The 5,636-nt window shown below is 34.0% G+C and overlaps 1 non-coding gene across 1 annotated transcript; it reads right to left on the reverse strand.

The window, feature by feature from the left end:
* Nucleotides 1-4,851: 4,851 nt before the first annotated feature.
* Trnas-gga (transfer RNA serine (anticodon GGA)) lies at nucleotides 4,852-4,947 on the reverse strand. The gene is given in 2 exon segments: nucleotides 4,852-4,887; nucleotides 4,905-4,947. It is a non-coding gene; the product is annotated as a tRNA-Ser (tRNA).
* Nucleotides 4,948-5,636: the final 689 nt, after the last annotated feature.

The following is a 5,636-nucleotide window of genomic DNA, read 5'->3' on the forward strand; positions in this document are numbered from 1 at the left end:
AGAGCTATACTGTATATTTGCTTACAGACAGGTAACTAGGAACGTGTTATACTGAGCTTTACTGGAGACCTGCTCACAGACAGGTAACTAAGAACGTGGCATACACAGCCATACGGAAGATCTGCTTACAAACATGTAACTAGGAACGTGGCATACAGAGCTATACTGGAGATCTGCCTACAGACAGGTAACTAGGAACGTGGCTTACAGAGCTATACTGGTGATTTGCTTACGATTGATTGTGGCTCTACCACGTTATAAACGAATCCAGTGTGTGTTTTTAACAGTTATAATTTCATTCGTTAATAAATTGATTTCATTTGAAAAACTGATGGCAGTTTTTTAAATATGTCATAGTCTTATTAAATAATCAAGCACCTGTCTGTGTAGTATATACTTATATTTGTAATCGTATTTAATTATATTATTGGTATCGCAACTCAAAACGAAAATATCAACGGGTAAAGCTTGATTAACACTCATGTTTGGACTGCATAAGTGTTTTACGCATCATCGATTCTCCTATTCTCTATCTACAAAGAAACAATAGAAGAAAATTGAAATCAGAAGTTCTACAGTATTGTAAGACAACAACTTCTGATTGAACTGCATACATACTAGTACATTTATCTTCTACGCGCACTGCACATCCACAAGTCTGTGCAACTCCTTCGTGAACCGTACATACCAGTACTAATAACTTGTACGGAAATTGCAAATTTACCAGTATATAGAAATTCTACGTCAACAGCACAAACCAATCTACTTACAAAGTTTGCGTGACAGCTGCACGTACAAAAGTAACTTCAACTTCTACGTGAAGTTCTCATGCAAGAAAATTAAAAACGTCCGAGTAAACTGCACATACACCAAAACTTACAATTTCTTCCTGACCTGCACATACTCACGTACGTACATCGTCTACATACACTGCACACACAACAGTACGTGCAATTCCTATGTCAATAGCAATAACGCCATTACTTACAACTTCTGCGTGCAGTTCACAGTCACCAGTTCTTTTAACTTCTACGTTACGTGCACATACACAAGCACTTATAGCGTCTACATGTATTTTTCGTGAACATACACCAATACAACAGTACTTACAACTTCAAAGTACACTGCACATACATCAGTACATACACTCTTTAGATGAACTGCACATACACCTCTACTTACAACTTTTAGGTGAACAGAACATACTCCTATACTTACAACGTGTACTTGAAATCAACATTAACAAGTTCTTACCAGAGAGTGACGACTGTAAAGGCCGCTGTCACTTTGGATACATCCATTACCCGACTTATCACTCCAGGGACCACCTTCTGCCATCTGTACAATTATGAAAGTAAATGCGCATTGAATAATACATTAGCTTGATGATGTATTTGTTTCGCATAAGAATACAATTACAGAATCAATCTTTATCGTGTTTAGTTTTTGTCATAAACTATTCAGTACGTTTTACCATTCGATGAATAATAATAATTTATTTGCTGAAATATTCACAAATAGTTGTTAACGAACTGCGTTGTTGTGTAATAAAACTGTGTGTTTGATGTACAAGTGATTTATAAACCCTTTGAATGCTCACAAGTCATATATATTAACTATTTCGCTTAAAAGGCATTACTCTAAATTGTACTAAATACAAATACATATCAATGCAGGTCCATTTCGTTACAAATATTCACAACGGATTAGTAAAATACTTATATTGTTTGTCTTTAACAATTAAAATAAATAGAACATAATACAGGTTAAACATATATTACACGTTCAGAAAAAGCTTGTGTTTAATAGCTACTACTTTGATCGACCAGTCTGCAAACGTCTTAGTGCACGCACACTATGTTAATAAAATATTTTAAAAACCACATGTTTAGTCCTCCATATTATTCTCCTGAAAAACGATTTATACGCAAAACAAAATCAGTTTTATCGAATACAATGTAAGCGTACAGTACAAAAAACACACCCGTACGTGGTTTAACAGTCTCAGAGCGCCATCGGTCGAAGAGTTAAATGCAGCTTCTATAAAGCATTATACAACTGGTGCGTTTGAAACGTCTTCTACAGCAAAAGCTATGGTTAGGCATTAAAACGGACGTGATCAACCTCTTAAAATAAATAGACGTTATGCTGACATCCTCGATTTTCGTTTTTCTTTTAATTAAACGCTTACCCCTCATAATACAAATGTTCTTACGTACATGCACTTTGTAAGTTTACGGGTATACATGGGTATTTACCAAATTACGCAAATAATATGGTCCATTATCCTAAAGCATGCGTCCGCCAGTTTGTATGACCTTAATCCGTTTGTAAAACCCCATGATCAAAGTGTCATAAGATAAGCGATTCTAGTGCCGAAATCTGGTAAAATAGCGCTGTCAAATATACTGTCCGAAAATTGAGTCATAAATGATAGACGAACACGCGCATGTCCGAAAATTAAGAGTCACGAAAAATAATAATTTTTGCCAAAAAAGGGGATGTCCGAAAACTTCGATTTGAACAGCCATTACTTCATCGATTGTGCAATTGTTGAAATGTATGTGAACAAAGGTTTCAAAAGGCGCTTGACAGTTAGTTTTGATGCATAATGTAACGGTACAAATTTTTTTGCATACGTTTTATTGAATTATGGTACCGAGGTCCGCGAACCTTGAAAGGAAAATGCCATTTTCTCTGTGACGATTTCAGTATTGGATCGGGTAAGATCGATGACGAGTAGGTCATGCGAGTTGTGTATCGTTTTATTTCATAAAATTTGACCCAGCATTTGCAACATATGAACATTTCCAGAAAGAAAATTCAATTCGCTGCACAATTGAGGAAGTATATATATATATATATATATATATATATATATATATATATATATATATATATTTATTTTTATTTTGTTATCAATTTATATATTTTACATTTTATATTTATATTTCAAAATACCAGATAAATGTCCGTACAACATAGCCATGTGCAAGTTTTCAAACAGTAAAAACTGACGAATAGATGTTTGAAGATGTGAATAAGTTGCTTTGTAAATTTAAATAAACAATTTTGAAAAATAAAATTATGTATTTATTGACCACACAATTAAGTGAGACATGCATTAATATTTTAGTCGGGAATTTTGTTTTGCAACAACGTAAATCAACAAGAGGACAAAAAAGAAATATGCTCCGAATCGGATCATTATTGTTCAATCATGTACCATTGTCTAACACCATGCTGAGGAAATAGCCCTCCAAGCCTACCCCAGTAGGGTCCGGTATTCATTTACACTTCAGTGTGGTACACTCTGGTTATTTATATTAATATAATGTAAAAGATAAGTATTGATGCAAAGCATCAAAGGGCGTCGTGAATTTCAGTGTAAAAGGCACTCAATGAAGTTACATGGAACGATTTTTTTCTACTGTAAATATTAATATATTGGCCGATTGTTTTATACAAAATAGAAAAAGATACTGGTATAACCATTATCTATAATTTTGTGTTATAACCCTTAAATAACCATTATCTATGATTTTGTGTTGTAACCCCCAAATATTTCATAGTTCATTTTATTAACATTGGTTTCCTTTTTTTTACTGGCATCCGTGTGCAGTTTTCATTAATGGAACAGAACTGTGTAGGTTTTAAAAAATCTGCTTCATCTTGTAAGCGTTATTTCAAATTTTTCTCAACTTCAAGGGGAGATGATTCTGAACTTATTCTTACGTTGCTCATTTACGATAGGGGTTGAGTACTCATTGATATGAAAACACTGTAAAAGTTTGAAAAAAAAAATTGAATGAAAACTGTAAATTGCATAAAGAAGCTGCATTTCACAATACTTTGAAATTCAGTAAAAGATCGTAATAGATTTATTGCTACGATATTCACCATTTTCAATAGGGTTCGAGTAATACTGATATAAAAGCATTTAACAAGTTTGGAAAGATTCAGACAAAAGTTGTGAAATCTTTTAAACAAGTGGAAATTGTTTATTTTGTCAAATTTAATAGAAAAAAATTCTGGATTTATTGTCCCGATGTTTCTCATTTTAAATGTGGTAAAAATGCTCATTGATATGAAGACACTGTAAGTTTGGAAAGAATCTGATGAAAAATGTTGACATAATCACCTAACCAAGCAGTTTTTCACTTTTATTTTTAAATTCAAAGAGACATAATTCTGGACTTATTATCCGATATTGCTCATATAGAGTTTGGTTTGGGTCCTCCTTGATAAAACAAACCTGTGCAAGTTTGGGAACAATCGGATGAAAATTTTGGACTTTGAACAACGATTTCAAAATTTCTCAAATTCTAAGGAAGATAACTATGGACGTAATAGTAGGATAATGCTAAAGGGCCCATACCACCTGGATAGTAATACTTGTCGCGCTTCGCGCTTTATATGTGGTTCTTAAATAAAAACTCTGAGGAGTGCTTGACTCTAGGGACACGGGTTGCTGGGACACAGCTCCTCCTTGATAAGCGGCTGCTTCCTTAATCGCAACTCATTGTTACAATCAATAATACGTGTCGCGCTTTGCGCTCTATATGTGGTAGGGATAGTACTAAGGGCCTATGATAGACAACCATAAAAATACATGGATAATAGATGTGTTGTTTGAATTTATTTGTTAATATAAAAACACGTGTATTTTTAAAAGGTATTTAAGTGATGTTAGAAAATTTAATAAACGTTGTCACCACGCGGCATCCATTAATTTTAATAAAATGTCCAATTGTAGTAAAATGGATTTTAAAATGTCTACATAAAATAAAGCTTTATTATATCTATTAACCTGACTGAAAAAAATTGTCAGCCGCCGAACTGTTCCGTTCGTGCCGAAACCCGGGATTGAACCGGGGGCCTTTAGATGATTGTTGCGTAAACAACTCCAGTCTTACGCTCTCCCAACTGAGCAACATGTATTCCGGCTGACATCATTTATGTACTGCTTTTTGGTGAAGTTGTGTATAGCGATCGTTATTATATGTCTATTAATAAACTAGTACATTGTACGTTTTCGTACCACTACGCCTTCCAATAAACTTGCTTGCGCGTTAGGTCGTCAAATATCGTATTACATTGATTCTCCACTAAATTAGCAAATTAGAAAAATCACAAAATAAATATATTTTGATTATGTTTTGTTTTTATACAAAACCAGAAAGTTTCGCGTATTTGCCAAGTCCCTGTGATATTTCCCCTGTGATCTGTTGTGGATCAGTTATTAATTAAAACAATTAGCTTTGCATTATTGGCAATAAATGTTGTAATAAATGTAATAGGCACAAATGCAGTACTTATTTACACTAATTTACACAAAAAATCACCACCATGCAAGATATTCTTAAAACAAAAATATATACATTGATCCGTAAAATAACTTCTTCTCCCATAAGCGAAAAAAAAAGCATTACATACTAGTCGCCGCTCTCCAGAGCGACGCCAATAATTGTTGTTCATGAAATGCTGAAACTGAATAAGCGCCGCGTGCCCTCTTGTTATTTTTACAGTCTACATATACTCATTTTATCGTGGAGTGGCCGTTGATCCCATTTCAAGACTGCTTTTCTACTTGAGACCATTCCCACTGGAAATAGAAGCAGTGCGCTTAGAAACTG

The sequence above is a fragment of the Dreissena polymorpha genome, chromosome 14, assembly GCF_020536995.1.
Source record: "Dreissena polymorpha isolate Duluth1 chromosome 14, UMN_Dpol_1.0, whole genome shotgun sequence".
Classification (NCBI taxonomy): domain Eukaryota; kingdom Metazoa; phylum Mollusca; class Bivalvia; order Myida; family Dreissenidae; genus Dreissena; species Dreissena polymorpha.